Below are 12,326 nucleotides of genomic sequence, written 5' to 3'. Positions count from 1 at the left end.
AAGGTATTTATAGAGGATATGGTCCCAGCGTACCTCAATTTTTGAAGATGTACCATGCATTTCATGAATCATGTGGTCCTTTTGTACTACCACATGGAAAAAGAAATCGTCCTAATGCAAAGGACCAACCATTTATGATTAGGCGTGGGCATCGTGTCATGTTCGTGTCGTGTCATCTTTGTTTCACGTGTCAGAAATAGCTGATCCTAACTCGCTAACTTCGTGTTGGGTTTGTGTCGTGTTATAATGTCTTTTCATAAATTTCCACTTCGCATCATGTCGTGTCGTGTCATCTCCTATTCGTGTCAAAATTCTCTCAATCCTAACCCGGCATGTTTAACTTTTTGTGTTATGGCGTCGTGTCGTATTCGTATTCAGTATCAAAAATAACTAACCCTAACCCGCTAATTTCGTGTTGAAAATTTCCACCCTTACCTATAACGTGTGCAAGTTTGCAACACGGTCCATCTAATAAGCACCAATTAATCATTCCTTCTTTGGCTCTAAAAGATAAGAAAAGAAAAAGTAGTCATTCATTCTTTGGCACTACAAGATAAGAAAAGAAAAAGTAGATTGCTTTCCTCCTGCCCGACACCCCCGGAACCCCCCACCCCACACACACACACACTAAAAGATGAGGAAAAAAAAAAGTAGATTGCTTCCCCTCGACACCACACCCCCGTTCTTGGATTTAACCCCCTTCCCAGTAATATTTTATTTATTAATTTCTAAATTGTTTTATCTTTTATGTTTAATTTATTATTTTATCTTTTATTTATGTCTTTTTACTCATTTATTTATTAATATATACTTTATATCCTTTTTATTTATTATTTATTTAATAATATTTATTTAACTAAATTCGTCTTTTATTTAATTTCTTAAATCTTTTATCTTATTTATTTAATATTTTGTTTAGATTTTCTTCTTACCTTTTTATCTTCAATTATAACCACTTATTCAGATTTAAGTAAACAAATAAAAAATTAGAAAATTAAAATAGAATGGGGGGGTGGGGTGGGGGGTGTTGTGTGTGTGGGGAAGCATCTCTCTAAGAAAAAATGTGAAATGAATGGAAGATTAGTCATCAATCATGTCGAGTCACTTCCACATTTATCACATGATATAAAAACAAAAGAAACATGAAAAAGGGGGAACCAGACTTTTTAAATCATCTTTATTTTTAATTTGTTTAATGGCAAAGAAAATTTCATTTATCACAAGGATAAAAAAAGAAAATCTGACCAATAAGAAAAGAGGAGCATTGAGAAAGACTCGAACAGTACACTCAATGTTCTGCACCACTGTGGTTGCAGCACAAATATGATTCAATGAAGAAAATTTAGATTCCTCAATGGCATAATTCAATAATAATGAATATGTCAAGGGAAAGAGAGACCAAATAACTTTTTTTTTTTTTGTCAATCGGCAAAAACTTTATTCATCACTGAAACTGAAAAAAGTCTAAAGACGCTTCCCTACAAATCCAGTTCGGAAAATCTCCTTCCCAAATTGTAAGTAGCTTCATGGATAGAGCATATTTGGTTATAGTATGAGTCACCCTATTACATTCTCGACGAACAAACGGAAATAAAAAAAGAACGAATAGAACTAATAAGATTTAGCATATCTGTGATAATAACGGCTAAATGAGACTTGGCACATTGAACTCTCCCTGCAGCATCCGAATTATCCCATGCTCATCTCCTTCCAGAATGTGATCATCTCCCCATCCATCCCTTGCGTAGCTTGCTGCCCAGTGAAAACCCAAAGCTTCTACTAATTCAGCTGATACAGTATCGGTTATTTTCCTCTCTCTCCTGGAGAAATAATAGAGATAGGAAAATAATCCCATGCTCTCACACCACCAACACACACGCACCTCTCACCCATTTACTCTTATATCCTTTCTCAAATTTGAATTTAACTCAAAACTCAAAATTCACACCACCTCTCACACTTAATCCATATTCTAATATTTTTATAAAACACCGGAATATTAAAAAAATACGGGTCTCCACACTTTCACACAGTCACACACTATATAAGTATATACTGTATATGTGTGTACATGGGTTTGTCTGTGTCTATGTATAGAGGTTAGGGCTCAAATTTGATGGGAAGGAGGACTGGGCTTAAAATTTTTGACTTATGGGCAAAATTGCTTATTCTGCTTTCGCTGATGAGAAGTTCAGATAGGAGGGATATTCATCCATGGATTGTTGGTCGAATATGGGCCGTGAATGCAAAAACCAACATTTGTATCTAATGCTTGCCACATGTTTGTGTTTAAGCTTTTTTCCCTAATCGAAACTCGACGGAGATTTCGGGAAACAAAGTTAACAACAAAATAAAGGGCTATTGCCTAGGATAGAGGACGGCGACGACATGCGAAGGCCAAAAAGGTGTTGTGTAAATAATCCATTCGGCGACCAAACCTAGATTCATGAATGTCGCAAACGTGGACCACCGGACCATCATATCGAAAGGTGTTGTGTAAATAACGTACGAAACAGTTTTGCTAGGGGAGAATAACTTATTCATGGAGGAATCGTGAATAAGTTATTCACAGAGACGCGCAATCTCACCTGTCCGTTTGTGACTAAAGACCACGTAAGGGATCACGAATTCTAGTTGGCAACTTTTTGTTGGTTCCAACTTCCAAGGGCCCGAGGGGCAAACTATTGAACTGAAGTGGTAAAGAAAAAAAGGAACCGTAAAAGAGAAAGGGACAAGGCAAACAAACAGCTACAGCCAGCGAGAGACCAAAGGCACCTATTCAGCAAAAACTGTGGCATGCAGGAATGCCCCATTGAAGCCATAAAGCTTTTTCTTCGTTGATTTGATTTCTTCCGGTAATTTCAGTTTATTTGTCTATCATTACTTGAAAAGAGGCAAGGATGAGTGGGTTATAGCAAAGACAGTCCTAGTCGTGCAAACGGGGTCTAAGTCCCTGCACTCCAAATATCTTTGCAATGTATGTTATGCCAATTTTCAGGTTAATTAAGAAAAATTCTTTGAGATTTGCCCCTGCATATTCCTTGAGAGGGGCGGAACGACATGTAGGCAAGGGGGTCCATTGACCCCACTCAGTGTAAAATTTCTGCAGGACATAGTATAGTTTTGAGGGTATTTTTGTCAATTTGCCCCGTAGAAAGTATGTTTACCCAAACATAATGCCCCAAGACCTCAACTAAATTACAAATCTTGCCCCATGGAATATTCCACACATACAATTCACAGGCTCCACTTTCCCCCCTCTCTCTCTGGAAAACATTAAAGAATAGAGTACAAATCCTTAGGAGGAAAGCAAGTTTCCATGCATCTTTGGCTCTTTCTCTCTCACTGTGATCTTGGGAAAGAAAAGCAAGTTAACTTAAGCGACAGGAAGAAGAAGGTAAAAGTGAAATATCTTGTGGTTTCAAAACCCTAAATCTAGACTAATTTGGGTTAAATTGATTGTATTCAGATTGTAATGATTGTTTTGTGGGTTTTCAAAACCCTAAATTTTTTTGCTGTAAGGAGTGTATATTGATTATACTCCATACATATCTCTCACTCTGATGTACATTGACTGTTCTTTTGTGGGCTTTTCTCACTTCATATGTATCTCTCATTCTATTGTACATTGCAAGGTAGAAGCTACATGTGGCCCGGAATCTAAATTACTTGTGGCCCGAAATCTAAATTAATTTGGGACAGAATTAATTATTTTGTAGACTATGACTGTTTTTTGGGAACACTATAGACTGTTTTTGATATAAGACTGATTTATTTATTTATATTCCTATAGAAATGAAGAGAGATAATTAATGAAAGGATCTCGTAGAATCATCAACTCTTACAAGTAACAATGAGTCTTCGAAACAAAGTCGTAATGAACGCAAGTGTTATCAATACCAATCAATTACATAATTGAAACCGCAAAGAAATATAATCTATCATGCAATCATTTGTGTTATTCAGAACAATTGATTTTTAAATCTATTGCAATGGTTTTTTAAAACTTATTTCACAATTGATTAGAGGACTTATTGAGGCCCATCAATTAGCAAATCGATTGAGTAATCGACTTCACATGGTTACCCAATCGTATTCAATTCAATTACAAAATCGATTATATTGTCTAATCGATTACATAATAGAATTGATTACATACTCGATTATGATGTCTAATCAAATATGTAATCAATTGCAAAATCAATTACTATATATTTGATCATAATGTCTAATCAATTGAAAAATCAATTATAAAGTCTAATCGATTATGGAATTGAACATTCACATAATAGATTACATATTTGATTAACTACCGTTCAAAAAAAAAAATTGATTAAGTAATCGATTGCACAATTGATTATAGAAAAGTTATGAAATGGACTAAAATGTTACGATTCCGTAGTGAAAATGTTACGAACTAAAAATGTTACGATTTTTTTTATAAAGTTATGAAATACACCAAAATGCTATGATTCTAAAAATGTTATGAATCTGTTGCTAAAAAGTTATGATTCATTCGTAAAAGTTACGATATGCACTAAAATGTTATGATTTGTAAGAAAAATGTTACGAATCAAAAGTTACGAATTTTTTGTATAAAAGTTACGATAGACATAAAATGTTATGAATGACCGGTTCAGCAGGTAATTTTTTATGAAGTGACACAATATAAACCACACAATAGGTGCATATGATATGCACCTTAAAGGGGTGTGTATTGAAGATTTCTCCAAAAAGATAAAGCATTTCCTGACAACGGAACTGGTGCTATTGCTCGTGGTGCAGACGGCAAGGTTATTGGTATGCTACTAACTTCACACCCCGGAATCAACCTATCACGTATTGCAGAGGATCTTGCTATTCGGGATAGATTGAAACTGGGAATCGCCCTTAACCTTACACGGCTGTTCCTCAAATATGATGCGGAGGCAATTGTGAAAAGTTGCTCGGCCTCGCGAGCCCCCCCCTTCTTACATTGTGATGCTTACACATGATTGTCTTGTTTTGAAGAGTCAGTTTATGTCTTGTGATTTTGATTTCATTAAACATGAATGTAATCGGGTTGCACATATTTGTGAATAGAAAGCCCTTTCTAATAGTTGGTCCGGTCTGTGGACTTACATTTTGCCTTCATTGGGTTTCCAATTATCTGATGCATAGGCTTTAGCCTCCAGATGAATAAATTTCTTCACCTTTGAGAAAAAAAAAAAAAAAACAATGGAGTTTTGTGTGAAAATTTTGTTTTTTCGTAACAAGTATCAAGTCAGTCTTTTGCATTTCTCATGGCGTCTTTAATTTTTCTACGAATATTTTTTTTGTTGTTTTTAAGTTTTAAAGTGTCTTTTAAGTTTTCAAGGGTCAAAACACATATTTCAATTAGTCTATGGTCAAGTCATTTTTAATTTGTGTCTTGACAATGTAAGAGTCGTTTCCTATTCTTGGAGGGTTGTTCCAAGTGGCCTATAAATTCAGTTGCTATGAATGAAATGAGTAGGTTTTGAGTGTTGAGTTAAAATAGCCTTTGGCTTGTGAGAATATATTTCTTCTTTTTAACTCTTATCCTTCGGTGGATTTTGATAGGTGGCGAGTTCCCTGTTTTCCCTCGTTAAATCATTAGGTGGTGTTGGGTCCCTAACTTGGGTGGTGAGTTTTACTTTTTAATCCTTTTTACCTTTAATTCTTGCTTCCCATTTTCCCAATCCGGTATCGAATTGGTATAAGAGCCTAGCTATCCATGCTGTTGAGTTTTCATTCAATGGCGTTTAAAGATAATGCGTGGGAGGAAATTCTTTTGTATGAAGATCAGACAGTTTCACAGCCACAAGTTGATTGGAGTTTGCCTCCAATATACGATGAGTATAATGAAGATGGAATTTTTATTATCCATGCACGTCAGAATTTAACTTCACTGCCTATGCAATGTGATTAATTCTAGCTAGTTTCGATGTTGAGAGTTTTACAAAAGTTTCAAATGTTCAAAATACCCAACAAGGTCTTCCATCAAATACCAATTTAGTTGCGGGAAGGCGAAAATTTGAAGAATAGGATAGAAGTATTGCTATCGAGGTCAAGGAAATCTTTATGAATTAAAGGTGAACGGTCAGCTTGTAAAGTTGTATCCGAGAATATGGAATGTGAAGCGGGAGAGACTTTCAATGGTAATGAAGAAAGTTACTCCTACACAAAAGAAACGCCCACACAAAAGAAAGAAGAAGAAAAAAGATTCACCAAGCCCAAAACTTAAAAGCAAAATCATGAACGAAGACTCGAGGGCGAGTCTTTTTCAACTAGGGGAGTTTGACAACGAAGTTTTGTGATAATGAAAATTTTGTTTTCTCGTAACAAGTATCGAGTCAGTCTTTTGCATTTCTCATGGTGTCTTTAATTTTTCTAGGAATATTTTTATGTTGTTTTTAAGTTTATAAGTGTCTTTTAAGTTCACAAGAGTCAAACCCATATTTCAATTAGTTTATGATCAAGTCATTTTTAATTTGTGTCTTGGAAATGTGAGTGTCGTTTCCTATTCTTGGCGGGTTGTTCCAAGTAGCCTATAAATTCTGTTGTTTGAATTAATGAGTAGTTTTTGAGTGTTGAATTAAAATAGCCTTTGGCTTGTGATGAAGATATTTTTCTTGTTAACTCTTATCCTTTTGAGGATTTCGATAGGTGGCGAGTTCCATGTTTATGTATCTCTTAGCCTCTTAGGTGGATTCCTTAGAGTGGTGAGTGGTCCCTAACCCTGTATCCCTTGTTAAATACTCAGGTGGTGTTATTCTGTATCCCATTGGTTTTCTAACTTGGGTGGTGAGCTTAATCCTTTTTACTTTTCTTTCTTCCCATCTGCAAAAATTTGGTCTCATTTCCATTCATGATGTTTTAAATTTATTGACACCATAATAAAGAACTAATTGAGATTTTTAATTTGGCGTCAAGAATTTCAAAAAATTATGCACGAAAGTACTTTATTTTTTAATTCAAAAATTGCATATGTTTTTGTACATTACGGGCACATTTATCGAACGGATAAAGTTTTGGGTGAATAAGGAACAAGTTGTTAGCAATTTTCTATTGGTGGGGCTACATAGATCATAAAATTAAACATTGTATGTTGTCGAATAAGGTTTGAGTGATGTCGGTATTACCTATTAAGTTGTGATTATTCAATTAATGTGAGTGGGTAATGGACACGTCTCTATTACCATGTATTTGGGTCATATAACGTGTATTAAGTGGTACAGGCTTATTTTATATGTAGATACCACTTGAAACGGCCCATTATGATTCCATCTATTATGATGGGCTATCATAAAATCAGGACTTATAAATATGTGGTCAAGGTCCTCAATCCAAACCCTAGCTTCTCTCTCATACTTCCCCATCTTTGTGGGAGACATAAGGTCAAGATAAGAGAAGGGTTTTGGAGGCGAAAGATGAATAACCACACACTAAGGTTTTCATCATCCATGGCGACAGGTACGCATTCGGTATTATTTTCTTCAACAGTTTGACATGAGTTCTTAGGGCTAGGGTTTCTTAAGAAATCCTACAAGAGGTATCAGAGCCTCTTATCAGATTATTAAGGAAAATATAAGGTTTGGCTTTCCTTTATTCTAGAAACAAGTAATAACTCCAATCTGCCTAATCTCGGCTAGATTTCAGATATGGCAAAGGCCGCCATGATCCTATATTTGTGTTTTCAATGGACCAGTTTGTTTTGAGATGACACTCATATATTTTGACAACAAAAGTTTAAGCTCTTAAAGTTTACAATGTCTAATATCAGGATGATGAGAGATTGTTAGCAATTTTCTGTTGGTGGGCCTACATAGATCATAAAATTAAACATTAATTGTATGTTGTCGAATAAGGCTTGAGTGATATCGGTATTACCCATTAAGTTGTGATCGTTCAATTAATGTGACCGGGAAATGGACACGTCTCTATTAGCACGTATTTGGGTTATATCACATGCATTAAGTGGTACTAGCTTATTTTATATGTAGATACCAATTGAAACGGCCAATTATGATTCCATCTATTATGATGGGCTATGATAGAATCGGGACTTATAAATATGTGGTCAATGTCCTGATAAGCCCTCAATTTTGTAAATAATATAGCTTATCTCTCTCATTTTTGTCACACACAAGTGCATAACTTGCTTGATTTGAATGATATTGCACGAAAGGTGTGTTTTTGGCGTTTTCAGGTAAATCGGGTGAATGAGGTGCATTTGAAGGCCATGGATAGCCCCGAGTGTGTCAAAGTACCCAAGACCATGTGGCGCTCCGCGAACGAGTCCCAAAAGTCATGAGAAGAAGCTTTGAAGCATACTCGGGATATCCAAGGGTCAAGGGAAGTGAGGGAGATGTGAGAATGTTACCTAAAGCAATTCATTTTCCAACCATCTGAGGGTAAAATTTTCATATCTTTTGAGGTACAAAATACTTTTGATCCAAACCACTTGGCTTAGAAAATAGACTCAACAAGCTTTCCAACGGTTTGAAGAACACCCAAATCCGAGTTCGGGAGTGTCCGGAGCGAGCCTGCTAAGTTGAAAAAGTGTCTGCAGAATCCAGCCGGCACAGGGATCGATCCCCCCCACCCTAACAGCTCCGGCAGCATCCAGAAAGCATAGGGATGGATCCTCTAATGTTTAGGGATCGATCCCTTGGTCCCGCGCGAACATTTTAATGGCAGTTTTGTAATTATTTTGTAAAGGGGGTATATATACCACCTTTAGTCCGATTTTAGGTCATTCTTCAGTTTTCCTTTCTCTCTCTACCTCCCTCTCCTCCTCTATTCTCTAGCTCTCCTTCTCTCTTCAAAGGATGGGGGATTGCTAAGGTTTTGAGGTAGATTTCCTTCATTAATGTTGTAAGTACTCTTGTTCTTTACATTAATCTAGCTTTTATTTTCATTTTTGCCCATGTTTTCATTTCTCTCATCATTTTTCTTTGTGTATACACCCACTATGGGTGAGTAGTGATCTAGGCTTGGTCATGGGGTGATTTCTACCCCATGACTTGGGTAGTTGCTTCGTTCGCTCCGATGATAATAATAATGCGGAATAATACCCCAAGCGTAGGGTTTAACAAGTCGTTTGAAGCATAATAAACCGGAAATCCGGGATCGTACCCAAGGGAATAATTATATGGCTTGCCCGGATTTGTAGATGGAAGTACGGGATTTCGGCTTTAAGACAGCCAACTTTGTTTTACTTTAACGGTGGTAATAAAAGGGCTAAATTAAAAAGGAATTAACTAGAGAAAAGATAGGTTAGGTCTAGGAATTATTAACACCCAAGACCCGAGCTAAATCACATTTTTCACCCAACTACACAATTCAAGATACTCGGTTAAAGTTCTCAAATCGGAAAATAAAATAATTTGAGAATCAAGCTAGCTCTAGAATTCATTTGGCAAATACCTCGTGCGAAAGAGCTCTAAGCATCATGTGTGGTGGGTAGGCGAAGCTCCCACCTACACATGATCAAAGAGGTTAACACCTTGGTGATTTGACAAACAAACCCGAACCCCACATCAATTTTCAAATCAAAGTTTAAAGCTTTATTGGGTGCAAAATGCAATTTTTGCCCGAGTCATGAGATGCTAATCATCCCATGACCTAACCCTTGAAACTACTCACTCATATAGAGAGAGATAAAAGCAAGTGAAAAACTACTTAGCATAATTGAAAAGCAACACTAGAAGAAAATTAGAGATTAAGATAGATCGGGAGAAGATAAACAACTTTAATTAAGGCGACAATATCAAAAAGTAATAACTAAGGGCAGAAAATTAAAAGTTAAGAGCTGGAAAAATGAAGAACAATAAGAACACTCAAGAACAATTTGAATCTAGATCTAGATCTAAAATTAGGTAAGCAAATCTAAGTCTACTTTCTATCTATTCTACTTTACTTGTTTGTACAAAACAATGAAATAAGTTTTTATACTTCTAAGCTCTGCGCCTGGAATATTCCCTAGATGCTCCGAAAATCCCCTCCTAAGCCCTTCGGCATCGATGGCAACGGCCTTAGAAAGCTCTGCTATGGGTCTCGGCATCGATGTAAATAGTTTTATCCCATCGATGCCGAGGTGGTTAAGGGGCTGGACCACTAAGAGGCTCGGCATCGATGTAACAAATAGCATCCCATCGATGCCGAGCTCAATAGCTCAGAATTCTGCCTTGGCTGCCTTCCTCTTGCTCGGGCAATGACATGTTCTGCTCGGGCAAATCATCTTCTGCCTTGGCCATCCAGCTTCTGCTCGGGCAATGACAGGTTCTGCTCGGGCAAATCTCCACAGCATCTTATTTTCATTCTCTAAACTTAAGTAAAGATTGCATTTTAAACCTTTCTTTTACCTTTTCTTTACTTTAATTTATTTAATGAAAATAAGGAAGTACCCCCATTTGGAAACAATGACATTATCAGAATTTTGAGATTTCAATCCAATCAAAATGTTGACCCCCAGCTTTTAGTGTAAAACAGAAAACAACACACTTTTCTATCGAATAAATGGCTCAAAACATGACCTTAATCTTTGAATAAAACCTTGCAATTTTGAAGTTGCTCTTAGAAAAATTCAAGGATCAATTACCGCCATTTTTTATCTCAAAAATCGATATTTTTTTCGAAAAGTGATTTTTCCATACTTAGACAGATTTTCAGGGGCCGACAGGGTCTTCATTGGTTCCTCGGGTACTTGGACGCACTCGGGCCATGGATGATGTCAAAATATGCCTTATTCACACGATTTACCTGAAAGCACTAAAAACATACCTTACGAGTAAACGCAATTAAGAAGCAACTAATTAAGCGATGAAATTAACTAAAACTAGATACTAGCGCACCCTGCATTGCATTAACGGGTGCTTATCACTAGTTTAATGGCTTCTCTCATTTCTTGTGCTTAATGTGGTTTGTGAATGGATTAAGTTCATTTTTATGTAACAAAATCTAGGGTTGTTAACCTCTTTGATTATGTGTAGGCAAGAACTTGATCTCTTGCCACATAAAATGCTTGGAGTTATGTCACTCTAGGTGTTTGCAAAAATGCCTCAAAGAACTTGTTGAACTCTAATCTTTGGTCTAAACTTAGGGTTGTTAACTTCTTTGATTGTGTGTAGGCAAGTCTCCTTGGCACACCCAATGCTTAGAACCATGGCATTCTATGTGTTTGATAAAATGCCCAAATGAGTTCCTTTCCATTTTCAAACCCTGTTGTATGAGTTAAACTTGATTTTCATGGTTAAATCTTCCGAGTGAGATCAAATGACAATGACTCTCACATGAGTTATCAAAGAGAAGTATTGAACGGCCTAAGTTATGGGCAGAATGAACCCCTAGATCTTGCCGCTTTTATTTCCTGTCAAATTCCATTTTCTAGTCTTTTTGGTAATTAGAATTATCATCGCTCAAAAGTTGGCTATCTCAAAGCCGAACTAAAGGTTGGCGGTCCTAACGCTAAAAACCCTTCGTAAATCAAACCTCTGGCCTAGCTCTATTGGCTCCCTGTGGATTCGACCTCGGACTTTTGAGTTTATTATGCTACAACCGACCTAGCCCTACGCTTGGGGCGCTCTTTACTACGACACAACCTGGTCGAGCAAGCATGTCCTCACTCCAAACCCTACCCTCTCTCTCATACTTCCTAGGCTATCTTTGTGTGAGACATAAGGTCAAGATAAGAGAAGGATTTTGGAGGCGGAAGACATATAACTACACATTAAGGTTTTCATCCTCCATGGCGACAAGTGCGCATTCGGTATTATTTTCTTCAACGGTTTGACATGAGTTCTTGGGGTTAGGGTTTCTTAAGAAATCCTACACAAGAGCGATAAGAGATGGATATATATGTTATGAGGGGGATTGGCTAAGAGAGAGGGATAGCTTATGCTTGGTTTGAGTAGTTGTTGATATGGGTGGATAAGAGTTGGTTTGAGTAGTTGTTGATATGGGTGGATAAGAGTGGATGTTGTATGAATTTACTTAAATTTAAAATGAGAAGTCCAAAATACAACCACATATTCTACAAAATTTGGGTATGCTTTTTCTCCATTTATAGAGGGTTATCCTCCAAATTATAAAATACATATACTTTTGGATTGATAATACAGTTCAGAGTCAATTTGCATGCACCTCAGACTAATTTATACAGCCATTTCTGCAACCGTATCAAGTGACTTAAAGAGTTGAGAGGCAAGAGGAGTTGAACCTAAGATCTTAGGAGATAGCACATTCTAAGTCTTTGGCCTTTGCCACCGAGCCATCCCTTAGGATTAGATCTAAAAATATTTGCCACCCCAATCAACAAAATCCTT

The sequence above is a fragment of the Rhododendron vialii genome, chromosome 11a (genome assembly GCF_030253575.1).
Source record: "Rhododendron vialii isolate Sample 1 chromosome 11a, ASM3025357v1".
NCBI lineage: Eukaryota > Viridiplantae > Streptophyta > Magnoliopsida > Ericales > Ericaceae > Rhododendron > Rhododendron vialii.
This window is presented reverse-complemented; position numbering follows the sequence as displayed.